Below are 20,365 nucleotides of genomic sequence, written 5' to 3'. Positions count from 1 at the left end.
TCCACGCATGGGCCTCTTAGGGGTGGCGCTCGTCAGACGCGCCTCCAAGGCCCAGGCGGCAGCGTTCCCATCTGTTCCTCCCTCGGAGAAACACCAGAGAGCGGGACTCCCGCGCACAGTTCTGCACAGACACGGAGGAAAACAAGAGAGAGGATCCCTACGTTAAGCGCGGCGGACGGGCGCTTGTGGAGAAAAGTGAAAAAGCTTACAGCACCTGGTATTCCCAGGCGGTCTCCCGTCCAAGTACTAACCAGGCCCGACCCTGCTTGGCTTCCGAGATCAGACGAGATCGGGCGTGTTCAGGGTGGTATGGCCGTAAGCTGTCCCAAGGTACCACGCATGGGCCTCTTAGGGGTGGCGCTCGTCAGACGCGCCTCCAAGGCCCAGGCGGCAGCTGCGCCGGGAGCGTTCCCATCCGTTCCTCCCTCGGAGAAACACCAGAGAGCGGGACTCCCGCGCACAGTTCTGCACAGACACGGAGGAAAACAAGAGAGAGGATCCCTACGTTAAGCGCGGCGGACGGGCGCTTGTGGAGAAAAGTGAAAAAGCTTACAGCACCTGGTATTCCCAGGCGGTCTCCCGTCCAAGTACTAACCAGGCCCGACCCTGCTTGGCTTCCGAGATCAGACGAGATCGGGCGTGTTCAGGGTGGTATGGCCGTAAGCTGTCCAAGGTACCACGCATGGGCCTCTTAGGGGGTGGCGCTCGTCAGACGCGCCTCCAAGGCCCAGGCGGCAGCTGCGCCGGGAGCGTTCCCATCCGTTCCTCCCTCGGAGAAACACCAGAGAGCGGGACTCCCGCGCACAGTTCTGCACAGACACGGAGGAAAACAAGAGAGAGGATCCCTACGTTAAGCGCGGCGGACGGGCGCTTGTGGAGAAAAGTGAAAAAGCTTACAGCACCTGGTATTCCCAGGCGGTCTCCCGTCCAAGTACTAACCAGGCCCGACCCTGCTTGGCTTCCGAGATCAGACGAGATCGGGCGTGTTCAGGGTGGTATGGCCGTAAGCTGTCCAAGGTACCACGCATGGGCCTCTTAGGGGTGGCGCTCGTCAGACGCGCCTCCAAGGCCCAGGCGGCAGCGTTCCCATCCGTTCCTCCCTCGGAGAAACACCAGAGAGCGGGACTCCCGCGCACAGTTCTGCACAGACACGGAGGAAAACAAGAGAGAGGATCCCTACGTTAGGCGCGGCGGACGGGCGCTTGTGGAGAAAAGTGAAAAAGCTTACAGCACCTGGTATTCCCAGGCGGTCTCCCGTCCAAGTACTAACCAGGCCCGACCCTGCTTGGCTTCCGAGATCAGACGAGATCGGGCGTGTTCAGGGTGGTATGGCCGTAAGCTGTCCAAGGTACCACGCATGGGCCTCTTAGGGGTGGCGCTCGTCAGACGCGCCTCCAAGGCCCAGGCGGCAGCTGCGCCGGGAGCGTTCCCATCCGTTCCTCCCTCGGAGAAACACCAGAGAGCGGGACTCCCGCGCACAGTTCTGCACAGACACGGAGGAAAACAAGAGAGAGGATCCCTACGTTAAGCGCGGCGGACGGGCGCTTGTGGAGAAAAGTGAAAAAGCTTACAGCACCTGGTATTCCCAGGCGGTCTCCCGTCCAAGTACTAACCAGGCCCGACCCTGCTTGGCTTCCGAGATCAGACGAGATCGGGCGTGTTCAGGGTGGTATGGCCGTAAGCTGTCCAAGGTACCACGCATGGGCCTCTTAGGGGTGGCGCTCGTCAGACGCGCCTCCAAGGCCCAGGCGGCAGCTGCGCCGGGAGCGTTCCCATCCGTTCCTCCCTCGGAGAAACACCAGAGAGCGGGACTCCCGCGCACAGTTCTGCACAGACACGGAGGAAAACAAGAGAGAGGATCCCTACGTTAAGCGCGGCGGACGGGCGCTTGTGGAGAAAAGTGAAAAAGCTTACAGCACCTGGTATTCCCAGGCGGTCTCCCGTCCAAGTACTAACCAGGCCCGACCCTGCTTGGCTTCCGAGATCAGACGAGATCGGGCGTGTTCAGGGTGGTATGGCCGTAAGCTGTCCAAGGTACCACGCATGGGCCTCTTAGGGGTGGCGCTCGTCAGACGCGCCTCCAAGGCCCAGGCGGCAGCGTTCCCATCCGTTCCTCCCTCGGAGAAACACCAGAGAGCGGGACTCCCGCGCACAGTTCTGCACAGACACGGAGGAAAACAAGAGAGAGGATCCCTACGTTAAGCGCGGCGGACGGGCGCTTGTGGAGAAAAGTGAAAAAGCTTACAGCACCTGGTATTCCCAGGCGGTCTCCCGTCCAAGTACTAACCAGGCCCGACCCTGCTTGGCTTCCGAGATCAGACGAGATCGGGCGTGTTCAGGGTGGTATGGCCGTAAGCTGTCCAAGGTACCACGCATGGGCCTCTTAGGGGTGGCGCTCGTCAGACGCGCCTCCAAGGCCCAGGCGGCAGCTGCGCCGGGAGCGTTCCCATCCGTTCCTCCCTGGGAGAAACACCAGAGAGCGGGACTCCCGCGCACAGTTCTGCACAGACACGGAGGAAAACAAGAGAGAGGATCCCTACGTTAAGCGCGGCGGACGGGCGCTTGTGGAGAAAAGTGAAAAAGCTTACAGCACCTGGTATTCCCAGGCGGTCTCCCGTCCAAGTACTAACCAGGCCCGACCCTGCTTGGCTTCCGAGATCAGACGAGATCGGGCGTGTTCAGGGTGGTATGGCCGTAAGCTGTCCAAGGTACCACGCATGGGCCTCTTAGGGGTGGCGCTCGTCAGACGCGCCTCCAAGGCCCAGGCGGCAGCGTTCCCATCTGTTCCTCCCTCGGAGAAACACCAGAGAGCGGGACTCCCGCGCACAGTTCTGCACAGACACGGAGGAAAACAAGAGAGAGGATCCCTACGTTAGGCGCGGCGGACGGGCGCTTGTGGAGAAAAGTGAAAAAGCTTACAGCACCTGGTATTCCCAGGCGGTCTCCCGTCCAAGTACTAACCAGGCCCGACCCTGCTTGGCTTCCGAGATCAGACGAGATCGGGCGTGTTCAGGGTGGTATGGCCGTAAGCTGTCCAAGGTACCACGCATGGGCCTCTTAGGGGTGGCGCTCGTCAGACGCGCCTCCAAGGCCCAGGCGGCAGCTGCGCCGGGAGCGTTCCCATCCGTTCCTCCCTCGGAGAAACACCAGAGAGCGGGACTCCCGCGCACAGTTCTGCACAGACACGGAGGAAAACAAGAGAGAGGATCCCTACGTTAAGCGCGGCGGACGGGCGCTTGTGGAGAAAAGTGAAAAAGCTTACAGCACCTGGTATTCCCAGGCGGTCTCCCGTCCAAGTACTAACCAGGCCCGACCCTGCTTGGCTTCCGAGATCAGACGAGATCAGGCGTGTTCAGGGTGGTATGGCCGTAAGCTGTCCAAGGTACCACGCATGGGCCTCTTAGGGGTGGCGCTCGTCAGACGCGCCTCCAAGGCCCAGGCGGCAGCTGCGCCGGGAGCGTTCCCATCCGTTCCTCCCTCGGAGAAACACCAGAGAGCGGGACTCCCGCGCACAGTTCTGCACAGACACGGAGGAAAACAAGAGAGAGGATCCCTACGTTAAGCGCGGCGGACGGGCGCTTGTGGAGAAAAGTGAAAAAGCTTACAGCACCTGGTATTCCCAGGCGGTCTCCCGTCCAAGTACTAACCAGGCCCGACCCTGCTTGGCTTCCGAGATCAGACGAGATCGGGCGTGTTCAGGGTGGTATGGCCGTAAGCTGTCCAAGGTACCACGCATGGGCCTCTTAGGGGTGGCGCTCGTCAGACGCGCCTCCAAGGCCCAGGCGGCAGCGTTCCCATCCGTTCCTCCCTCGGAGAAACACCAGAGAGCGGGACTCCCGCGCACAGTTCTGCACAGACACGGAGGAAAACAAGAGAGAGGATCCCTACGTTAAGCGCGGCGGACGGGCGCTTGTGGAGAAAAGTGAAAAAGCTTACAGCACCTGGTATTCCCAGGCGGTCTCCCGTCCAAGTACTAACCAGGCCCGACCCTGCTTGGCTTCCGAGATCAGACGAGATCGGGCGTGTTCAGGGTGGTATGGCCGTAAGCTGTCCAAGGTACCACGCATGGGCCTCTTAGGGGTGGCGCTCGTCAGACGCGCCTCCAAGGCCCAGGCGGCAGCTGCGCCGGGAGCGTTCCCATCCGTTCCTCCCTCGGAGAAACACCAGAGAGCGGGACTCCCGCGCACAGTTCTGCACAGACACGGAGGAAAACAAGAGAGAGGATCCCTACGTTAAGCGCGGCGGACGGGCGCTTGTGGAGAAAAGTGAAAAAGCTTACAGCACCTGGGATTCCCAGGCGGTCTCCCGTCCAAGTACTAACCAGGCCCGACCCTGCTTGGCTTCCGAGATCAGACGAGATCAGGCGTGTTCAGGGTGGTATGGCCGTAAGCTGTCCAAGGTACCACGCATGGGCCTCTTAGGGGTGGCGCTCGTCAGACGCGCCTCCAAGGCCCAGGCGGCAGCTGCGCCGGGAGCGTTCCCATCCGTTCCTCCCTCGGAGAAACACCAGAGAGCGGGACTCCCGCGCACAGTTCTGCACAGACACGGAGGAAAACAAGAGAGAGGATCCCTACGTTAAGCGCGGCGGACGGGCGCTTGTGGAGAAAAGTGAAAAAGCTTACAGCACCTGGTATTCCCAGGCGGTCTCCCGTCCAAGTACTAACCAGGCCCGACCCTGCTTGGCTTCCGAGATCAGACGAGATCAGGCGTGTTCAGGGTGGTATGGCCGTAAGCTGTCCAAGGTACCACGCATGGGCCTCTTAGGGGTGGCGCTCGTCAGACGCGCCTCCAAGGCCCAGGCGGCAGCTGCGCCGGGAGCGTTCCCATCCGTTCCTCCCTCGGAGAAACACCAGAGAGCGGGACTCCCGCGCACAGTTCTGCACAGACACGGAGGAAAACAAGAGAGAGGATCCCTACGTTAAGCGCGGCGGACGGGCGCTTGTGGAGAAAAGTGAAAAAGCTTACAGCACCTGGTATTCCCAGGCGGTCTCCCGTCCAAGTACTAACCAGGCCCGACCCTGCTTGGCTTCCGAGATCAGACGAGATCGGGCGTGTTCAGGGTGGTATGGCCGTAAGCTGTCCAAGGTACCACGCATGGGCCTCTTAGGGGTGGCGCTCGTCAGACGCGCCTCCAAGGCCCAGGCGGCAGCGTTCCCATCCGTTCCTCCCTCGGAGAAACACCAGAGAGCGGGACTCCCGCGCACAGTTCTGCACAGACACGGAGGAAAACAAGAGAGAGGATCCCTACGTTAAGCGCGGCGGACGGGCGCTTGTGGAGAAAAGTGAAAAAGCTTACAGCACCTGGTATTCCCAGGCGGTCTCCCGTCCAAGTACTAACCAGGCCCGACCCTGCTTGGCTTCCGAGATCAGACGAGATCGGGCGTGTTCAGGGTGGTATGGCCGTAAGCTGTCCAAGGTACCACGCATGGGCCTCTTAGGGGTGGCGCTCGTCAGACGCGCCTCCAAGGCCCAGGCGGCAGCTGCGCCGGGAGCGTTCCCATCCGTTCCTCCCTCGGAGAAACACCAGAGAGCGGGACTCCCGCGCACAGTTCTGCACAGACACGGAGGAAAACAAGAGAGAGGATCCCTACGTTAAGCGCGGCGGACGGGCGCTTGTGGAGAAAAGTGAAAAAGCTTACAGCACCTGGTATTCCCAGGCGGTCTCCCGTCCAAGTACTAACCAGGCCCGACCCTGCTTGGCTTCCGAGATCAGACGAGATCGGGCGTGTTCAGGGTGGTATGGCCGTAAGCTGTCCAAGGTACCACGCATGGGCCTCTTAGGGGTGGCGCTCGTCAGACGCGCCTCCAAGGCCCAGGCGGCAGCGTTCCCATCCGTTCCTCCCTCGGAGAAACACCAGAGAGCGGGACTCCCGCGCACAGTTCTGCACAGACACGGAGGAAAACAAGAGAGAGGATCCCTACGTTAAGCGCGGCGGACGGGCGCTTGTGGAGAAAAGTGAAAAAGCTTACAGCACCTGGTATTCCCAGGCGGTCTCCCGTCCAAGTACTAACCAGGCCCGACCCTGCTTGGCTTCCGAGATCAGACGAGATCGGGCGTGTTCAGGGTGGTATGGCCGTAAGCTGTCCAAGGTACCACGCATGGGCCTCTTAGGGGTGGCGCTCGTCAGACGCGCCTCCAAGGCCCAGGCGGCAGCTGCGCCGGGAGCGTTCCCATCCGTTCCTCCCTCGGAGAAACACCAGAGAGCGGGACTCCCGCGCACAGTTCTGCACAGACACGGAGGAAAACAAGAGAGAGGATCCCTACGTTAAGCGCGGCGGACGGGCGCTTGTGGAGAAAAGTGAAAAAGCTTACAGCACCTGGTATTCCCAGGCGGTCTCCCGTCCAAGTACTAACCAGGCCCGACCCTGCTTGGCTTCCGAGATCAGACGAGATCGGGCGTGTTCAGGGTGGTATGGCCGTAAGCTGTCCAAGGTACCACGCATGGGCCTCTTAGGGGTGGCGCTCGTCAGACGCGCCTCCAAGGCCCAGGCGGCAGCTGCGCCGGGAGCGTTCCCATCCGTTCCTCCCTCGGAGAAACACCAGAGAGCGGGACTCCCGCGCACAGTTCTGCACAGACACGGAGGAAAACAAGAGAGAGGATCCCTACGTTAGGCGCGGCGGACGGGCGCTTGTGGAGAAAAGTGAAAAAGCTTACAGCACCTGGTATTCCCAGGCGGTCTCCCGTCCAAGTACTAACCAGGCCCGACCCTGCTTGGCTTCCGAGATCAGACGAGATCGGGCGTGTTCAGGGTGGTATGGCCGTAAGCTGTCCAAGGTACCACGCATGGGCCTCTTAGGGGTGGCGCTCGTCAGACGCGCCTCCAAGGCCCAGGCGGCAGCTGCGCCGGGAGCGTTCCCATCCGTTCCTCCCTCGGAGAAACACCAGAGAGCGGGACTCCCGCGCACAGTTCTGCACAGACACGGAGGAAAACAAGAGAGAGGATCCCTACGTTAAGCGCGGCGGACGGGCGCTTGTGGAGAAAAGTGAAAAAGCTTACGGCACCTGGTATTCCCAGGCGGTCTCCCGACCAAGTACTAACCAGGCCCGACCCTGCTTGGCTTCCGAGATCAGACGAGATCGGGCGTGTTCAGGGTGGTATGGCCGTAAGCTGTCCAAGGTACCACGCATGGGCCTCTTAGGGGTGGCGCTCGTCAGACGCGCCTCCAAGGCCCAGGCGGCAGCGTTCCCATCCGTTCCTCCCTCGGAGAAACACCAGAGAGCGGGACTCCCGCGCACAGTTCTGCACAGACACGGAGGAAAACAAGAGAGAGGATCCCTACGTTAGGCGCGGCGGACGGGCGCTTGTGGAGAAAAGTGAAAAAGCTTACAGCACCTGGTATTCCCAGGCGGTCTCCCGTCCAAGTACTAACCAGGCCCGACCCTGCTTGGCTTCCGAGATCAGACGAGATCGGGCGTGTTCAGGGTGGTATGGCCGTAAGCTGTCCAAGGTACCACGCATGGGCCTCTTAGGGGTGGCGCTCGTCAGACGCGCCTCCAAGGCCCAGGCGGCAGCGTTCCCATCCGTTCCTCCCTCGGAGAAACACCAGAGAGCGGGACTCCCGCGCACAGTTCTGCACAGACACGGAGGAAAACAAGAGAGAGGATCCCTACGTTAAGCGCGGCGGACGGGCGCTTGTGGAGAAAAGTGAAAAAGCTTACAGCACCTGGTATTCCCAGGCGGTCTCCCGTCCAAGTACTAACCAGGCCCGACCCTGCTTGGCTTCCGAGATCAGACGAGATCGGGCGTGTTCAGGGTGGTATGGCCGTAAGCTGTCCAAGGTACCACGCATGGGCCTCTTAGGGGTGGCGCTCGTCAGACGCGCCTCCAAGGCCCAGGCGGCAGCTGCGCCGGGAGCGTTCCCATCCGTTCCTCCCTCGGAGAAACACCAGAGAGCGGGACTCCCGCGCACAGTTCTGCACAGACACGGAGGAAAACAAGAGAGAGGATCCCTACGTTAGGCGCGGCGGACGGGCGCTTGTGGAGAAAAGTGAAAAAGCTTACAGCACCTGGTATTCCCAGGCGGTCTCCCGTCCAAGTACTAACCAGGCCCGACCCTGCTTGGCTTCCGAGATCAGACGAGATCGGGCGTGTTCAGGGTGGTATGGCCGTAAGCTGTCCAAGGTACCACGCATGGGCCTCTTAGGGGTGGCGCTCGTCAGACGCGCCTCCAAGGCCCAGGCGGCAGCTGCGCCGGGAGCGTTCCCATCCGTTCCTCCCTCGGAGAAACACCAGAGAGCGGGACTCCCGCGCACAGTTCTGCACAGACACGGAGGAAAACAAGAGAGAGGATCCCTACGTTAAGCGCGGCGGACGGGCGCTTGTGGAGAAAAGTGAAAAAGCTTACGGCACCTGGTATTCCCAGGCGGTCTCCCGACCAAGTACTAACCAGGCCCGACCCTGCTTGGCTTCCGAGATCAGACGAGATCGGGCGTGTTCAGGGTGGTATGGCCGTAAGCTGTCCAAGGTACCACGCATGGGCCTCTTAGGGGTGGCGCTCGTCAGACGCGCCTCCAAGGCCCAGGCGGCAGCGTTCCCATCCGTTCCTCCCTCGGAGAAACACCAGAGAGCGGGACTCCCGCGCACAGTTCTGCACAGACACGGAGGAAAACAAGAGAGAGGATCCCTACGTTAAGCGCGGCGGACGGGCGCTTGTGGAGAAAAGTGAAAAAGCTTACAGCACCTGGTATTCCCAGGCGGTCTCCCGTCCAAGTACTAACCAGGCCCGACCCTGCTTGGCTTACGAGATCAGACGAGATCGGGCGTGTTCAGGGTGGTATGGCCGTAAGCTGTCCAAGGTACCACGCATGGGCCTCTTAGGGGTGGCGCTCGTCAGACGCGCCTCCAAGGCCCAGGCGGCAGCGTTCCCATCCGTTCCTCCCTCGGAGAAACACCAGAGAGCGGGACTCCCGCGCACAGTTCTGCACAGACACGGAGGAAAACAAGAGAGAGGATCCCTACGTTAAGCGCGGCGGACGGGCGCTTGTGGAGAAAAGTGAAAAAGCTTACAGCACCTGGTATTCCCAGGCGGTCTCCCGTCCAAGTACTAACCAGGCCCGACCCTGCTTGGCTTCCGAGATCAGACGAGATCGGGCGTGTTCAGGGTGGTATGGCCGTAAGCTGTCCAAGGTACCACGCATGGGCCTCTTAGGGGTGGCGCTCGTCAGACGCGCCTCCAAGGCCCAGGCGGCAGCGTTCCCATCCGTTCCTCCCTCGGAGAAACACCAGAGAGCGGGACTCCCGCGCACAGTTCTGCACAGACACGGAGGAAAACAAGAGAGAGGATCCCTACGTTAAGCGCGGCGGACGGGCGCTTGTGGAGAAAAGTGAAAAAGCTTACAGCACCTGGTATTCCCAGGCGGTCTCCCGTCCAAGTACTAACCAGGCCCGACCCTGCTTGGCTTCCGAGATCAGACGAGATCGGGCGTGTTCAGGGTGGTATGGCCGTAAGCTGTCCAAGGTACCACGCATGGGCCTCTTAGGGGTGGCGCTCGTCAGACGCGCCTCCAAGGCCCAGGCGGCAGCGTTCCCATCCGTTCCTCCCTCGGAGAAACACCAGAGAGCGGGACTCCCGCGCACAGTTCTGCACAGACACGGAGGAAAACAAGAGAGAGGATCCCTACGTTAAGCGCGGCGGACGGGCGCTTGTGGAGAAAAGTGAAAAAGCTTACAGCACCTGGTATTCCCAGGCGGTCTCCCGTCCAAGTACTAACCAGGCCCGACCCTGCTTGGCTTCCGGGATCAGACGAGATCGGGCGTGTTCAGGGTGGTATGGCCGTAAGCTGTCCAAGGTACCACGCATGGGCCTCTTAGGGGTGGCGCTCGTCAGACGCGCCTCCAAGGCCCAGGCGGCAGCGTTCCCATCCGTTCCTCCCTCGGAGAAACACCAGAGAGCGGGACTCCCGCGCACAGTTCTGCACAGACACGGAGGAAAACAAGAGAGAGGATCCCTACGTTAAGCGCGGCGGACGGGCGCTTGTGGAGAAAAGTGAAAAAGCTTACAGCACCTGGTATTCCCAGGCGGTCTCCCGTCCAAGTACTAACCAGGCCCGACCCTGCTTGGCTTCCGAGATCAGACGAGATCGGGCGTGTTCAGGGTGGTATGGCCGTAAGCTGTCCAAGGTACCACGCATGGGCCTCTTAGGGGTGGCGCTCGTCAGACGCGCCTCCAAGGCCCAGGCGGCAGCTGCGCCGGGAGCGTTCCCATCCGTTCCTCCCTCGGAGAAACACCAGAGAGCGGGACTCCCGCGCACAGTTCTGCACAGACACGGAGGAAAACAAGAGAGAGGATCCCTACGTTAAGCGCGGCGGACGGGCGCTTGTGGAGAAAAGTGAAAAAGCTTACGGCACCTGGTATTCCCAGGCGGTCTCCCGACCAAGTACTAACCAGGCCCGACCCTGCTTGGCTTCCGAGATCAGACGAGATCGGGCGTGTTCAGGGTGGTATGGCCGTAAGCTGTCCAAGGTACCACGCATGGGCCTCTTAGGGGTGGCGCTCGTCAGACGCGCCTCCAAGGCCCAGGCGGCAGCGTTCCCATCCGTTCCTCCCTCGGAGAAACACCAGAGAGCGGGACTCCCGCGCACAGTTCTGCACAGACACGGAGGAAAACAAGAGAGAGGATCCCTACGTTAAGCGCGGCGGACGGGCGCTTGTGGAGAAAAGTGAAAAAGCTTACAGCACCTGGTATTCCCAGGCGGTCTCCCGTCCAAGTACTAACCAGGCCCGACCCTGCTTGGCTTACGAGATCAGACGAGATCGGGCGTGTTCAGGGTGGTATGGCCGTAAGCTGTCCAAGGTACCACGCATGGGCCTCTTAGGGGTGGCGCTCGTCAGACGCGCCTCCAAGGCCCAGGCGGCAGCGTTCCCATCCGTTCCTCCCTCGGAGAAACACCAGAGAGCGGGACTCCCGCGCACAGTTCTGCACAGACACGGAGGAAAACAAGAGAGAGGATCCCTACGTTAAGCGCGGCGGACGGGCGCTTGTGGAGAAAAGTGAAAAAGCTTACAGCACCTGGTATTCCCAGGCGGTCTCCCGTCCAAGTACTAACCAGGCCCGACCCTGCTTGGCTTCCGAGATCAGACGAGATCGGGCGTGTTCAGGGTGGTATGGCCGTAAGCTGTCCAAGGTACCACGCATGGGCCTCTTAGGGGTGGCGCTCGTCAGACGCGCCTCCAAGGCCCAGGCGGCAGCGTTCCCATCCGTTCCTCCCTCGGAGAAACACCAGAGAGCGGGACTCCCGCGCACAGTTCTGCACAGACACGGAGGAAAACAAGAGAGAGGATCCCTACGTTAAGCGCGGCGGACGGGCGCTTGTGGAGAAAAGTGAAAAAGCTTACAGCACCTGGTATTCCCAGGCGGTCTCCCGTCCAAGTACTAACCAGGCCCGACCCTGCTTGGCTTCCGGGATCAGACGAGATCGGGCGTGTTCAGGGTGGTATGGCCGTAAGCTGTCCAAGGTACCACGCATGGGCCTCTTAGGGGTGGCGCTCGTCAGACGCGCCTCCAAGGCCCAGGCGGCAGCGTTCCCATCCGTTCCTCCCTCGGAGAAACACCAGAGAGCGGGACTCCCGCGCACAGTTCTGCACAGACACGGAGGAAAACAAGAGAGAGGATCCCTACGTTAAGCGCGGCGGACGGGCGCTTGTGGAGAAAAGTGAAAAAGCTTACAGCACCTGGTATTCCCAGGCGGTCTCCCGTCCAAGTACTAACCAGGCCCGACCCTGCTTGGCTTCCGAGATCAGACGAGATCGGGCGTGTTCAGGGTGGTATGGCCGTAAGCTGTCCAAGGTACCACGCATGGGCCTCTTAGGGGTGGCGCTCGTCAGACGCGCCTCCAAGGCCCAGGCGGCAGCGTTCCCATCCGTTCCTCCCTCGGAGAAACACCAGAGAGCGGGACTCCCGCGCACAGTTCTGCACAGACACGGAGGAAAACAAGAGAGAGGATCCCTACGTTAAGCGCGGCGGACGGGCGCTTGTGGAGAAAAGTGAAAAAGCTTACAGCACCTGGTATTCCCAGGCGGTCTCCCGTCCAAGTACTAACCAGGCCCGACCCTGCTTGGCTTCCGAGATCAGACGAGATCGGGCGTGTTCAGGGTGGTATGGCCGTAAGCTGTCCAAGGTACCACGCATGGGCCTCTTAGGGGTGGCGCTCGTCAGACGCGCCTCCAAGGCCCAGGCGGCAGCTGCGCCGGGAGCGTTCCCATCCGTTCCTCCCTCGGAGAAACACCAGAGAGCGGGACTCCCGCGCACAGTTCTGCACAGACACGGAGGAAAACAAGAGAGAGGATCCCTACGTTAAGCGCGGCGGACGGGCGCTTGTGGAGAAAAGTGAAAAAGCTTACGGCACCTGGTATTCCCAGGCGGTCTCCCGTCCAAGTACTAACCAGGCCCGACCCTGCTTGGCTTCCGAGATCAGACGAGATCGGGCGTGTTCAGGGTGGTATGGCCGTAAGCTGTCCAAGGTACCACGCATGGGCCTCTTAGGGGTGGCGCTCGTCAGACGCGCCTCCAAGGCCCAGGCGGCAGCGTTCCCATCCGTTCCTCCCTCGGAGAAACACCAGAGAGCGGGACTCCCGCGCACAGTTCTGCACAGACACGGAGGAAAACAAGAGAGAGGATCCCTACGTTAGGCGCGGCGGACGGGCGCTTGTGGAGAAAAGTGAAAAAGCTTACAGCACCTGGTATTCCCAGGCGGTCTCCCGTCCAAGTACTAACCAGGCCCGACCCTGCTTGGCTTCCGAGATCAGACGAGATCGGGCGTGTTCAGGGTGGTATGGCCGTAAGCTGTCCAAGGTACCACGCATGGGCCTCTTAGGGGTGGCGCTCGTCAGACGCGCCTCCAAGGCTCAGGCGGCAGCGTTCCCATCCGTTCCTCCCTCGGAGAAACACCAGAGAGCGGGACTCCCGCGCACAGTTCTGCACAGACACGGAGGAAAACAAGAGAGAGGATCCCTACGTTAAGCGCGGCGGACGGGCGCTTGTGGAGAAAAGTGAAAAAGCTTACAGCACCTGGTATTCCCAGGCGGTCTCCCGTCCAAGTACTAACCAGGCCCGACCCTGCTTGGCTTCCGAGATCAGACGAGATCGGGCGTGTTCAGGGTGGTATGGCCGTAAGCTGTCCAAGGTACCACGCATGGGCCTCTTAGGGGTGGCGCTCGTCAGACGCGCCTCCAAGGCCCAGGCGGCAGCGTTCCCATCCGTTCCTCCCTCGGAGAAACACCAGAGAGCGGGACTCCCGCGCACAGTTCTGCACAGACACGGAGGAAAACAAGAGAGAGGATCCCTACGTTAGGCGCGGCGGACGGGCGCTTGTGGAGAAAAGTGAAAAAGCTTACAGCACCTGGTATTCCCAGGCGGTCTCCCGTCCAAGTACTAACCAGGCCCGACCCTGCTTGGCTTCCGAGATCAGACGAGATCGGGCGTGTTCAGGGTGGTATGGCCGTAAGCTGTCCAAGGTACCACGCATGGGCCTCTTAGGGGTGGCGCTCGTCAGACGCGCCTCCAAGGCCCAGGCGGCAGCGTTCCCATCCGTTCCTCCCTCGGAGAAACACCAGAGAGCGGGACTCCCGCGCACAGTTCTGCACAGACACGGAGGAAAACAAGAGAGAGGATCCCTACGTTAAGCGCGGCGGACGGGCGCTTGTGGAGAAAAGTGAAAAAGCTTACAGCACCTGGTATTCCCAGGCGGTCTCCCGTCCAAGTACTAACCAGGCCCGACCCTGCTTGGCTTCCGAGATCAGCCGAGATCGGGCGTGTTCAGGGTGGTATGGCCGTAAGCTGTCCAAGGTACCACGCATGGGCCTCTTAGGGGTGGCGCTCGTCAGACGCGCCTCCAAGGCCCAGGCGGCAGCGTTCCCATCCGTTCCTCCCTCGGAGAAACACCAGAGAGCGGGACTCCCGCGCACAGTTCTGCACAGACACGGAGGAAAACAAGAGAGAGGATCCCTACGTTAAGCGCGGCGGACGGGCGCTTGTGGAGAAAAGTGAAAAAGCTTACAGCACCTGGTATTCCCAGGCGGTCTCCCGTCCAAGTACTAACCAGGCCCGACCCTGCTTGGCTTCCGAGATCAGACGAGATCGGGCGTGTTCAGGGTGGTATGGCCGTAAGCTGTCCAAGGTACCACGCATGGGCCTCTTAGGGGTGGCGCTCGTCAGACGCGCCTCCAAGGCCCAGGCGGCAGCTGCGCCGGGAGCGTTCCCATCCGTTCCTCCCTCGGAGAAACACCAGAGAGCGGGACTCCCGCGCACAGTTCTGCACAGACACGGAGGAAAACAAGAGAGAGGATCCCTACGTTAAGCGCGGCGGACGGGCGCTTGTGGAGAAAAGTGAAAAAGCTTACAGCACCTGGTATTCCCAGGCGGTCTCCCGTCCAAGTACTAACCAGGCCCGACCCTGCTTGGCTTCCGAGATCAGACGAGATCGGGCGTGTTCAGGGTGGTATGGCCGTAAGCTGTCCAAGGTACCACGCATGGGCCTCTTAGGGGTGGCGCTCGTCAGACGCGCCTCCAAGGCCCAGGCGGCAGCGTTCCCATCCGTTCCTCCCTCGGAGAAACACCAGAGAGCGGGACTCCCGCGCACAGTTCTGCACAGACACGGAGGAAAACAAGAGAGAGGATCCCTACGTTAAGCGCGGCGGACGGGCGCTTGTGGAGAAAAGTGAAAAAGCTTACAGCACCTGGTATTCCCAGGCGGTCTCCCGTCCAAGTACTAACCAGGCCCGACCCTGCTTGGCTTCCGAGATCAGACGAGATCGGGCGTGTTCAGGGTGGTATGGCCGTAAGCTGTCCAAGGTACCACGCATGGGCCTCTTAGGGGTGGCGCTCGTCAGACGCGCCTCCAAGGCCCAGGCGGCAGCTGCGCCGGGAGCATTCCCATCCGTTCCTCCCTCGGAGAAACACCAGAGAGCGGGACTCCCGCGCACAGTTCTGCACAGACACGGAGGAAAACAAGAGAGAGGATCCCTACGTTAAGCGCGGCGGACGGGCGCTTGTGGAGAAAAGTGAAAAAGCTTACAGCACCTGGTATTCCCAGGCGGTCTCCCGTCCAAGTACTAACCAGGCCCGACCCTGCTTGGCTTCCGAGATCAGACGAGATCGGGCGTGTTCAGGGTGGTATGGCCGTAAGCTGTCCAAGGTACCACGCATGGGCCTCTTAGGGGTGGCGCTCGTCAGACGCGCCTCCAAGGCCCAGGCGGCAGCGTTCCCATCCGTTCCTCCCTCGGAGAAACACCAGAGAGCGGGACTCCCGCGCACAGTTCTGCACAGACACGGAGGAAAACAAGAGAGAGGATCCCTACGTTAAGCGCGGCGGACGGGCGCTTGTGGAGAAAAGTGAAAAAGCTTACAGCACCTGGTATTCCCAGTCGGTCTCCCGTCCAAGTACTAACCAGGCCCGACCCTGCTTGGCTTCCGAGATCAGACGAGATCGGGCGTGTTCAGGGTGGTATGGCCGTAAGCTGTCCAAGGTACCACGCATGGGCCTCTTAGGGGTGGCGCTCGTCAGACGCGCCTCCAAGGCCCAGGCGGCAGCGTTCCCATCCGTTCCTCCCTCGGAGAAACACCAGAGAGCGGGACTCCCGCGCACAGTTCTGCACAGACACGGAGGAAAACAAGAGAGAGGATCCCTACGTTAAGCGCGGCGGACGGGCGCTTGTGGAGAAAAGTGAAAAAGCTTACAGCACCTGGTATTCCCAGGCGGTCTCCCGTCCAAGTACTAACCAGGCCCGACCCTGCTTGGCTTCCGAGATCAGACGAGATCGGGCGTGTTCAGGGTGGTATGGCCGTAAGCTGTCCAAGGTACCACGCATGGGCCTCTTAGGGGTGGCACTCATCAGACGCGCCTCCAAGGCCCAGGCGGCAGCTGCGCCGGGAGCGTTCCCATCCGTTCCTCCCTCGGAGAAACACCAGAGAGCGGGACTCCCGCGCACAGTTCTGCACAGACACGGAGGAAAACAAGAGAGAGGATCCCTACGTTAAGCGCGGCGGACGGGCGCTTGTGGAGAAAAGTGAAAAAGCTTACGGCACCTGGTATTCCCAGGCGGTCTCCCGTCCAAGTACTAACCAGGCCCGACCCTGCTTGGCTTCCGAGATCAGACGAGATCGGGCGTGTTCAGGGTGGTATGGCCGTAAGCTGGCCAAGGTACCACGCATGGGCCTCTTAGGGGTGGCGCTCGTCAGACGCGCCTCCAAGGCCCAGGCGGCAGCGTTCCCATCCGTTCCTCCCTCGGAGAAACACCAGAGAGCGGGACTCCCGCGCACAGTTCTGCACAGACACGGAGGAAAACAAGAGAGAGGATCCCTACGTTAGGCGCGGCGGACGGGCGCTGGTGGAGAAAAGTGAAAAAGCTTACAGCACCTGGTATTCCCAGGCGGTCTCCCGTCCAAGTACTAACCAGGCCCGACCCTGCTTGGCTTCCGAGATCAGACGAGATCGGGCGTGTTCAGGGTGGTATGGCCGTAAGCTGTCCAAGGTACCACGCATGGGCCTCTTAGGGGTGGCGCTCGTCAGACGCGCCTCCAAGGCTCAGGCGGCAGCGTTCCCATCCGTTCCTCCCTCGGAGAAACACCCGAGAGCGGGACTCCCGCGCACAGTTCTGCACAGACACGGAGGAAAACAAGAGAGAGGATCCCTACGTTAAGCGCGGCGGACGGGCGCTTGTGGAGAAAAGTGAAAAAGCTTACAGCACCTGGTATTCCCAGGCGGTCTCCCGTCCAAGTACTAACCAGGCCCGACCCTGCTTGGCTTCCGAGATCAGACGAGATCGGGCGTGTTCAGGGTGGTATGGCCGTAAGCTGTCCAAGGTACCACGCATGGGCCTCTTAGGGGTGGCGCTCGTCAGACGCGCCTCCAAGGCCCAGGCGGCAGCGTTCCCATCCGTTCCTCCCTCGGAGAAACACCAGAGAGCGGGACTCCCGCGCACAGTTCTGCACAGACACGGAGGAAAACAAGAGAGAGGATCCCTACGTTAAGCGCGGCGGACGGGCGCTTGTGGAGAAAAGTGAAAAAGCTTACAGCACCTGGTATTCCCAGGCGGTCTCCCGTCCAAGTACTAACCAGGCCCGACCCTGCTTGGCTTCCGAGATCAGACGAGATCGGGCGTGTTCAGGGTGGTATGGCCGTAAGCTGTCCAAGGTACCACGCATGGGCCTCTTAGGGGTGGCGCTCGTCAGACGCGCCTCCAAGGCCCAGGCGGCAGCGTTCCCATCCGTTCCTCCCTCGGAGAAACACCAGAGAGCGGGACTCCCGCGCACAGTTCTGCACAGACACGGAGGAAAACAAGAGAGAGGATCCCTACGTTAGGCGCGGCGGACGGGCGCTTGTGGAGAAAAGTGAAAAAGCTTACAGCACCTGGTATTCCCAGGCGGTCTCCCGTCCAAGTACTAACCAGGCCCGACCCTGCTTGGCTTCCGAGATCAGACGAGATCGGGCGTGTTCAGGGTGGTATGGCCGTAAGCTGTCCAAGGTGCCACGCATGGGCCTCTTAGGGGTGGCGCTCGTCAGACGCGCCTCCAAGGCCCAGGCGGCAGCTGCGCCGGGAGCGTTCCCATCCGTTCCTCCCTCGGAGAAACACCAGAGAGCGGGATTCCCGCGCACAGTTCTGCACAGACACGGAGGAAAACAAGAGAGAGGATCCCTACGTTAAGCGCGGCGGACGGGCGCTTGTGGAGAAAAGTGAAAAAGCTTACAGCACCTGGTATTCCCAGGCGGTCTCCCGTCCAAGTACTAACCAGGCCCGACCCTGCTTGGCTTCCGAGATCAGACGAGATCGGGCGTGTTCAGGGTGGTATGGCCGTAAGCTGTCCAAGGTACCACGCATGGGCCTCTTAGGGGTGGCGCTCGTCAGACGCGCCTCCAAGGCCCAGGCGGCAGCGTTCCCATCCGTTCCTCCCTCGGAGAAACACCAGAGAGCGGGACTCCCGCGCACAGTTCTGCACAGACACGGAGGAAAACAAGAGAGAGGATCCCTACGTTAGGCGCGGCGGACGGGCGCTTGTGGAGAAAAGTGAAAAAGCTTACAGCACCTGGTATTCCCAGGCGGTCTCCCGTCCAAGTACTAACCAGGCCCGACCCTGCTTGGCTTCCGAGATCAGACGAGATCGGGCGTGTTCAGGGTGGTATGGCCGTAAGCTGTCCAAGGTACCACGCATGGGCCTCTTAGGGGTGGCGCTCGTCAGACGCGCCTCCAAGGCCCAGGCGGCAGCTGCGCCGGGAGCGTTCCCATCCGTTCCTCCCTCGGAGAAACACCAGAGAGCGGGACTCCCGCGCACAGTTCTGCACAGACACGGAGGAAAACAAGAGAGAGGATCCCTACGTTAAGCGCGGCGGACGGGCGCTTGTGGAGAAAAGTGAAAAAGCTTACAGCACCTGGTATTCCCAGGCGGTCTCCCGTCCAAGTACTAACCAGGCCCGACCCTGCTTGGCTTCCGAGATCAGACGAGATCGGGCGTGTTCAGGGTGGTATGGCCGTAAGCTGTCCAAGGTACCACGCATGGGCCTCTTAGGGGTGGCGCTCGTCAGACGCGCCTCCAAGGCCCAGGCGGCAGCGTTCCCATCCGTTCCTCCCTCGGAGAAACACCAGAGAGCGGGACTCCCGCGCACAGTTCTGCACAGACACGGAGGAAAACAAGAGAGAGGATCCCTACGTTAAGCGCGGCGGACGGGCGCTTGTGGAGAAAAGTGAAAAAGCTTACAGCACCTGGTATTCCCAGGCGGTCTCCCGTCCAAGTACTAACCAGGCCCGACCCTGCTTGGCTTCCGAGATCAGACGAGATCGGGCGTGTTCAGGGTGGTATGGCCGTAAGCTGTCCAAGGTACCACGCATGGGCCTCTTAGGGGTGGCGCTCGTCAGACGCGCCTCCAAGGCCCAGGCGGCAGCTGCGCCGGGAGCGTTCCCATCCGTTCCTCCCTCGGAGAAACACCAGAGAGCGGGACTCCCGCGCACAGTTCTGCACAGACACGGAGGAAAACAAGAGAGAGGATCCCTACGTTAAGCGCGGCGGACGGGCGCTTGTGGAGAAAAGTGAAAAAGCTTACAGCACCTGGTATTCCCAGGCGGTCTCCCGTCCAAGTACTAACCAGGCCCGACCCTGCTTGGCTTCCGAGATCAGACGAGATCGGGCGTGTTCAGGGTGGTATGGCCGTAAGCTGTCCAAGGTACCACGCATGGGCCTCTTAGGGGTGGCGCTCGTCAGACGCGCCTCCAAGGCCCAGGCGGCAGCGTTCCCATCCGTTCCTCCCTGGGAGAAACACCAGAGAGCGGGACTCCCGCGCACAGTTCTGCACAGACACGGAGGAAAACAAGAGAGAGGATCCCTACGTTAAGCGCGGCGGACGGGCGCTTGTGGAGAAAAGTGAAAAAGCTTACAGCACCTGGTATTCCCAGGCGGTCTCCCGTCCAAGTACTAACCAGGCCCGACCCTGCTTGGCTTCCGAGATCAGACGAGATCGGGCGTGTTCAGGGTGGTATGGCCGTAAGCTGTCCAAGGTACCACGCATGGGCCTCTTAGGGGTGGCGCTCGTCAGACGCGCCTCCAAGGCCCAGGCGGCAGCTGCGCCGGGAGCGTTCCCATCCGTTCCTCCCTCGGAGAAACACCAGAGAGCGGGACTCCCGCGCACAGTTCTGCACAGACACGGAGGAAAACAAGAGAGAGGATCCCTACGTTAAGCGCGGCGGACGGGCGCTTGTGGAGAAAAGTGAAAAAGCTTACAGCACCTGGTATTCCCAGGCGGTCTCCCGTCCAAGTACTAACCAGGCCCGACCCTGCTTGGCTTCCGAGATCAGACGAGATCGGGCGTGTTCAGGGTGGTATGGCCGTAAGCTGTCCAAGGTACCACGCATGGGCCTCTTAGGGGTGGCGCTCGTCAGACGCGCCTCCAAGGCCCAGGCGGCAGCTGCGCCGGGAGCGTTCCCATCCGTTCCTCCCTGGGAGAAACACCAGAGAGCGGGACTCCCGCGCACAGTTCTGCACAGACACGGAGGAAAACAAGAGAGAGGATCCCTACGTTAAGCGCGGCGGACGGGCGCTTGTGGAGAAAAGTGAAAAAGCTTACAGCACCTGGTATTCCCAGGCGGTCTCCCGTCCAAGTACTAACCAGGCCCGACCCTGCTTGGCTTCCGAGATCAGACGAGATCGGGGGTGTTCAGGGTGGTATGGCCGTAAGCTGTCCAAGGTACCACGCATGGGCCTCTTAGGGGTGGCGCTCGTCAGACGCGCCTCCAAGGCCCAGGCGGCAGCTGCGCCGGGAGCGTTCCCATCCGTTCCTCCCTGGGAGAAACACCAGAGAGCGGGACTCCCGCGCACAGTTCTGCACAGACACGGAGGAAAACAAGAGAGAGGATCCCTACGTTAAGCGCGGCGGACGG

The 20,365-nt window shown here is 61.2% G+C and overlaps 60 non-coding genes across 60 annotated transcripts; all 60 read right to left on the bottom strand.

Annotated features, from left to right (window-relative positions):
- Nucleotides 1-202: 202 nt before the first annotated feature.
- On the bottom strand, nucleotides 203-321 carry LOC122977197. Its single transcript, XR_006401443.1, has one exon. It is a non-coding gene; the product is annotated as a 5S ribosomal RNA (ribosomal RNA).
- A 225-nt stretch (nucleotides 322-546) lies between these two features.
- LOC122977196 lies at nucleotides 547-665 on the bottom strand. The gene has a single exon (XR_006401442.1). It is a non-coding gene; the product is annotated as a 5S ribosomal RNA (ribosomal RNA).
- A 225-nt stretch (nucleotides 666-890) lies between these two features.
- On the bottom strand, nucleotides 891-1,009 carry LOC122977195. The gene has a single exon (XR_006401441.1). It is a non-coding gene; the product is annotated as a 5S ribosomal RNA (ribosomal RNA).
- Nucleotides 1,010-1,221: 212 nt separating this feature from the next.
- Nucleotides 1,222-1,340, bottom strand: LOC122977194. The gene has a single exon (XR_006401440.1). It is a non-coding gene; the product is annotated as a 5S ribosomal RNA (ribosomal RNA).
- A 224-nt stretch (nucleotides 1,341-1,564) lies between these two features.
- Nucleotides 1,565-1,683, bottom strand: LOC122977193. Its single transcript, XR_006401439.1, has one exon. It is a non-coding gene; the product is annotated as a 5S ribosomal RNA (ribosomal RNA).
- Nucleotides 1,684-1,907: 224 nt separating this feature from the next.
- On the bottom strand, nucleotides 1,908-2,026 carry LOC122977192. The gene has a single exon (XR_006401438.1). It is a non-coding gene; the product is annotated as a 5S ribosomal RNA (ribosomal RNA).
- A 212-nt stretch (nucleotides 2,027-2,238) lies between these two features.
- LOC122977190 lies at nucleotides 2,239-2,357 on the bottom strand. Its single transcript, XR_006401437.1, has one exon. It is a non-coding gene; the product is annotated as a 5S ribosomal RNA (ribosomal RNA).
- Nucleotides 2,358-2,581: 224 nt separating this feature from the next.
- Nucleotides 2,582-2,700, bottom strand: LOC122977189. The gene has a single exon (XR_006401436.1). It is a non-coding gene; the product is annotated as a 5S ribosomal RNA (ribosomal RNA).
- Nucleotides 2,701-2,912: 212 nt separating this feature from the next.
- On the bottom strand, nucleotides 2,913-3,031 carry LOC122977187. The gene has a single exon (XR_006401434.1). It is a non-coding gene; the product is annotated as a 5S ribosomal RNA (ribosomal RNA).
- A 224-nt stretch (nucleotides 3,032-3,255) lies between these two features.
- Nucleotides 3,256-3,374, bottom strand: LOC122977885. The gene has a single exon (XR_006402099.1). It is a non-coding gene; the product is annotated as a 5S ribosomal RNA (ribosomal RNA).
- A 224-nt stretch (nucleotides 3,375-3,598) lies between these two features.
- Nucleotides 3,599-3,717, bottom strand: LOC122977186. Its single transcript, XR_006401433.1, has one exon. It is a non-coding gene; the product is annotated as a 5S ribosomal RNA (ribosomal RNA).
- A 212-nt stretch (nucleotides 3,718-3,929) lies between these two features.
- LOC122977185 lies at nucleotides 3,930-4,048 on the bottom strand. The gene has a single exon (XR_006401432.1). It is a non-coding gene; the product is annotated as a 5S ribosomal RNA (ribosomal RNA).
- A 224-nt stretch (nucleotides 4,049-4,272) lies between these two features.
- Nucleotides 4,273-4,391, bottom strand: LOC122977924. Its single transcript, XR_006402138.1, has one exon. It is a non-coding gene; the product is annotated as a 5S ribosomal RNA (ribosomal RNA).
- A 224-nt stretch (nucleotides 4,392-4,615) lies between these two features.
- On the bottom strand, nucleotides 4,616-4,734 carry LOC122977884. Its single transcript, XR_006402098.1, has one exon. It is a non-coding gene; the product is annotated as a 5S ribosomal RNA (ribosomal RNA).
- A 224-nt stretch (nucleotides 4,735-4,958) lies between these two features.
- Nucleotides 4,959-5,077, bottom strand: LOC122977184. The gene has a single exon (XR_006401431.1). It is a non-coding gene; the product is annotated as a 5S ribosomal RNA (ribosomal RNA).
- Nucleotides 5,078-5,289: 212 nt separating this feature from the next.
- On the bottom strand, nucleotides 5,290-5,408 carry LOC122977183. Its single transcript, XR_006401430.1, has one exon. It is a non-coding gene; the product is annotated as a 5S ribosomal RNA (ribosomal RNA).
- Nucleotides 5,409-5,632: 224 nt separating this feature from the next.
- On the bottom strand, nucleotides 5,633-5,751 carry LOC122977182. The gene has a single exon (XR_006401429.1). It is a non-coding gene; the product is annotated as a 5S ribosomal RNA (ribosomal RNA).
- A 212-nt stretch (nucleotides 5,752-5,963) lies between these two features.
- LOC122977181 lies at nucleotides 5,964-6,082 on the bottom strand. The gene has a single exon (XR_006401428.1). It is a non-coding gene; the product is annotated as a 5S ribosomal RNA (ribosomal RNA).
- Nucleotides 6,083-6,306: 224 nt separating this feature from the next.
- Nucleotides 6,307-6,425, bottom strand: LOC122977180. Its single transcript, XR_006401427.1, has one exon. It is a non-coding gene; the product is annotated as a 5S ribosomal RNA (ribosomal RNA).
- Nucleotides 6,426-6,649: 224 nt separating this feature from the next.
- Nucleotides 6,650-6,768, bottom strand: LOC122977179. Its single transcript, XR_006401426.1, has one exon. It is a non-coding gene; the product is annotated as a 5S ribosomal RNA (ribosomal RNA).
- A 224-nt stretch (nucleotides 6,769-6,992) lies between these two features.
- On the bottom strand, nucleotides 6,993-7,111 carry LOC122977781. The gene has a single exon (XR_006401998.1). It is a non-coding gene; the product is annotated as a 5S ribosomal RNA (ribosomal RNA).
- A 212-nt stretch (nucleotides 7,112-7,323) lies between these two features.
- On the bottom strand, nucleotides 7,324-7,442 carry LOC122977178. Its single transcript, XR_006401425.1, has one exon. It is a non-coding gene; the product is annotated as a 5S ribosomal RNA (ribosomal RNA).
- A 212-nt stretch (nucleotides 7,443-7,654) lies between these two features.
- Nucleotides 7,655-7,773, bottom strand: LOC122977176. The gene has a single exon (XR_006401423.1). It is a non-coding gene; the product is annotated as a 5S ribosomal RNA (ribosomal RNA).
- A 224-nt stretch (nucleotides 7,774-7,997) lies between these two features.
- Nucleotides 7,998-8,116, bottom strand: LOC122977174. The gene has a single exon (XR_006401422.1). It is a non-coding gene; the product is annotated as a 5S ribosomal RNA (ribosomal RNA).
- A 224-nt stretch (nucleotides 8,117-8,340) lies between these two features.
- On the bottom strand, nucleotides 8,341-8,459 carry LOC122977780. The gene has a single exon (XR_006401997.1). It is a non-coding gene; the product is annotated as a 5S ribosomal RNA (ribosomal RNA).
- A 212-nt stretch (nucleotides 8,460-8,671) lies between these two features.
- Nucleotides 8,672-8,790, bottom strand: LOC122978059. Its single transcript, XR_006402269.1, has one exon. It is a non-coding gene; the product is annotated as a 5S ribosomal RNA (ribosomal RNA).
- A 212-nt stretch (nucleotides 8,791-9,002) lies between these two features.
- Nucleotides 9,003-9,121, bottom strand: LOC122977173. Its single transcript, XR_006401420.1, has one exon. It is a non-coding gene; the product is annotated as a 5S ribosomal RNA (ribosomal RNA).
- Nucleotides 9,122-9,333: 212 nt separating this feature from the next.
- Nucleotides 9,334-9,452, bottom strand: LOC122977172. Its single transcript, XR_006401419.1, has one exon. It is a non-coding gene; the product is annotated as a 5S ribosomal RNA (ribosomal RNA).
- Nucleotides 9,453-9,664: 212 nt separating this feature from the next.
- On the bottom strand, nucleotides 9,665-9,783 carry LOC122978064. Its single transcript, XR_006402274.1, has one exon. It is a non-coding gene; the product is annotated as a 5S ribosomal RNA (ribosomal RNA).
- A 212-nt stretch (nucleotides 9,784-9,995) lies between these two features.
- Nucleotides 9,996-10,114, bottom strand: LOC122977171. The gene has a single exon (XR_006401418.1). It is a non-coding gene; the product is annotated as a 5S ribosomal RNA (ribosomal RNA).
- Nucleotides 10,115-10,338: 224 nt separating this feature from the next.
- Nucleotides 10,339-10,457, bottom strand: LOC122977779. Its single transcript, XR_006401996.1, has one exon. It is a non-coding gene; the product is annotated as a 5S ribosomal RNA (ribosomal RNA).
- Nucleotides 10,458-10,669: 212 nt separating this feature from the next.
- LOC122978058 lies at nucleotides 10,670-10,788 on the bottom strand. Its single transcript, XR_006402268.1, has one exon. It is a non-coding gene; the product is annotated as a 5S ribosomal RNA (ribosomal RNA).
- A 212-nt stretch (nucleotides 10,789-11,000) lies between these two features.
- On the bottom strand, nucleotides 11,001-11,119 carry LOC122977170. Its single transcript, XR_006401417.1, has one exon. It is a non-coding gene; the product is annotated as a 5S ribosomal RNA (ribosomal RNA).
- Nucleotides 11,120-11,331: 212 nt separating this feature from the next.
- On the bottom strand, nucleotides 11,332-11,450 carry LOC122978063. The gene has a single exon (XR_006402273.1). It is a non-coding gene; the product is annotated as a 5S ribosomal RNA (ribosomal RNA).
- A 212-nt stretch (nucleotides 11,451-11,662) lies between these two features.
- On the bottom strand, nucleotides 11,663-11,781 carry LOC122977169. The gene has a single exon (XR_006401416.1). It is a non-coding gene; the product is annotated as a 5S ribosomal RNA (ribosomal RNA).
- Nucleotides 11,782-11,993: 212 nt separating this feature from the next.
- LOC122977168 lies at nucleotides 11,994-12,112 on the bottom strand. Its single transcript, XR_006401415.1, has one exon. It is a non-coding gene; the product is annotated as a 5S ribosomal RNA (ribosomal RNA).
- A 224-nt stretch (nucleotides 12,113-12,336) lies between these two features.
- On the bottom strand, nucleotides 12,337-12,455 carry LOC122977061. Its single transcript, XR_006401311.1, has one exon. It is a non-coding gene; the product is annotated as a 5S ribosomal RNA (ribosomal RNA).
- Nucleotides 12,456-12,667: 212 nt separating this feature from the next.
- On the bottom strand, nucleotides 12,668-12,786 carry LOC122977167. Its single transcript, XR_006401414.1, has one exon. It is a non-coding gene; the product is annotated as a 5S ribosomal RNA (ribosomal RNA).
- A 212-nt stretch (nucleotides 12,787-12,998) lies between these two features.
- On the bottom strand, nucleotides 12,999-13,117 carry LOC122977166. The gene has a single exon (XR_006401413.1). It is a non-coding gene; the product is annotated as a 5S ribosomal RNA (ribosomal RNA).
- A 212-nt stretch (nucleotides 13,118-13,329) lies between these two features.
- Nucleotides 13,330-13,448, bottom strand: LOC122977164. Its single transcript, XR_006401411.1, has one exon. It is a non-coding gene; the product is annotated as a 5S ribosomal RNA (ribosomal RNA).
- Nucleotides 13,449-13,660: 212 nt separating this feature from the next.
- On the bottom strand, nucleotides 13,661-13,779 carry LOC122978035. The gene has a single exon (XR_006402245.1). It is a non-coding gene; the product is annotated as a 5S ribosomal RNA (ribosomal RNA).
- Nucleotides 13,780-13,991: 212 nt separating this feature from the next.
- On the bottom strand, nucleotides 13,992-14,110 carry LOC122977163. Its single transcript, XR_006401410.1, has one exon. It is a non-coding gene; the product is annotated as a 5S ribosomal RNA (ribosomal RNA).
- Nucleotides 14,111-14,334: 224 nt separating this feature from the next.
- Nucleotides 14,335-14,453, bottom strand: LOC122977162. Its single transcript, XR_006401409.1, has one exon. It is a non-coding gene; the product is annotated as a 5S ribosomal RNA (ribosomal RNA).
- Nucleotides 14,454-14,665: 212 nt separating this feature from the next.
- Nucleotides 14,666-14,784, bottom strand: LOC122977161. Its single transcript, XR_006401408.1, has one exon. It is a non-coding gene; the product is annotated as a 5S ribosomal RNA (ribosomal RNA).
- A 224-nt stretch (nucleotides 14,785-15,008) lies between these two features.
- On the bottom strand, nucleotides 15,009-15,127 carry LOC122977160. Its single transcript, XR_006401407.1, has one exon. It is a non-coding gene; the product is annotated as a 5S ribosomal RNA (ribosomal RNA).
- A 212-nt stretch (nucleotides 15,128-15,339) lies between these two features.
- LOC122977873 lies at nucleotides 15,340-15,458 on the bottom strand. The gene has a single exon (XR_006402087.1). It is a non-coding gene; the product is annotated as a 5S ribosomal RNA (ribosomal RNA).
- Nucleotides 15,459-15,670: 212 nt separating this feature from the next.
- LOC122977159 lies at nucleotides 15,671-15,789 on the bottom strand. The gene has a single exon (XR_006401406.1). It is a non-coding gene; the product is annotated as a 5S ribosomal RNA (ribosomal RNA).
- Nucleotides 15,790-16,013: 224 nt separating this feature from the next.
- Nucleotides 16,014-16,132, bottom strand: LOC122977049. Its single transcript, XR_006401300.1, has one exon. It is a non-coding gene; the product is annotated as a 5S ribosomal RNA (ribosomal RNA).
- Nucleotides 16,133-16,344: 212 nt separating this feature from the next.
- LOC122977158 lies at nucleotides 16,345-16,463 on the bottom strand. The gene has a single exon (XR_006401405.1). It is a non-coding gene; the product is annotated as a 5S ribosomal RNA (ribosomal RNA).
- A 212-nt stretch (nucleotides 16,464-16,675) lies between these two features.
- On the bottom strand, nucleotides 16,676-16,794 carry LOC122977157. Its single transcript, XR_006401404.1, has one exon. It is a non-coding gene; the product is annotated as a 5S ribosomal RNA (ribosomal RNA).
- A 212-nt stretch (nucleotides 16,795-17,006) lies between these two features.
- On the bottom strand, nucleotides 17,007-17,125 carry LOC122977156. The gene has a single exon (XR_006401403.1). It is a non-coding gene; the product is annotated as a 5S ribosomal RNA (ribosomal RNA).
- A 212-nt stretch (nucleotides 17,126-17,337) lies between these two features.
- Nucleotides 17,338-17,456, bottom strand: LOC122977155. Its single transcript, XR_006401402.1, has one exon. It is a non-coding gene; the product is annotated as a 5S ribosomal RNA (ribosomal RNA).
- A 224-nt stretch (nucleotides 17,457-17,680) lies between these two features.
- On the bottom strand, nucleotides 17,681-17,799 carry LOC122977153. The gene has a single exon (XR_006401400.1). It is a non-coding gene; the product is annotated as a 5S ribosomal RNA (ribosomal RNA).
- A 212-nt stretch (nucleotides 17,800-18,011) lies between these two features.
- On the bottom strand, nucleotides 18,012-18,130 carry LOC122977152. The gene has a single exon (XR_006401399.1). It is a non-coding gene; the product is annotated as a 5S ribosomal RNA (ribosomal RNA).
- Nucleotides 18,131-18,354: 224 nt separating this feature from the next.
- LOC122977151 lies at nucleotides 18,355-18,473 on the bottom strand. The gene has a single exon (XR_006401398.1). It is a non-coding gene; the product is annotated as a 5S ribosomal RNA (ribosomal RNA).
- A 212-nt stretch (nucleotides 18,474-18,685) lies between these two features.
- LOC122977150 lies at nucleotides 18,686-18,804 on the bottom strand. Its single transcript, XR_006401397.1, has one exon. It is a non-coding gene; the product is annotated as a 5S ribosomal RNA (ribosomal RNA).
- A 224-nt stretch (nucleotides 18,805-19,028) lies between these two features.
- LOC122977149 lies at nucleotides 19,029-19,147 on the bottom strand. The gene has a single exon (XR_006401396.1). It is a non-coding gene; the product is annotated as a 5S ribosomal RNA (ribosomal RNA).
- Nucleotides 19,148-19,359: 212 nt separating this feature from the next.
- LOC122977148 lies at nucleotides 19,360-19,478 on the bottom strand. The gene has a single exon (XR_006401395.1). It is a non-coding gene; the product is annotated as a 5S ribosomal RNA (ribosomal RNA).
- Nucleotides 19,479-19,702: 224 nt separating this feature from the next.
- Nucleotides 19,703-19,821, bottom strand: LOC122977147. Its single transcript, XR_006401394.1, has one exon. It is a non-coding gene; the product is annotated as a 5S ribosomal RNA (ribosomal RNA).
- A 224-nt stretch (nucleotides 19,822-20,045) lies between these two features.
- LOC122977793 lies at nucleotides 20,046-20,164 on the bottom strand. Its single transcript, XR_006402010.1, has one exon. It is a non-coding gene; the product is annotated as a 5S ribosomal RNA (ribosomal RNA).
- Between the last annotated feature and the right edge of the window lie 201 nt (nucleotides 20,165-20,365).

This window comes from Thunnus albacares, chromosome 24 (assembly GCF_914725855.1).
Source record: "Thunnus albacares chromosome 24, fThuAlb1.1, whole genome shotgun sequence".
NCBI lineage: Eukaryota > Metazoa > Chordata > Actinopteri > Scombriformes > Scombridae > Thunnus > Thunnus albacares.
This window is presented reverse-complemented; position numbering and strand designations above follow the sequence as displayed.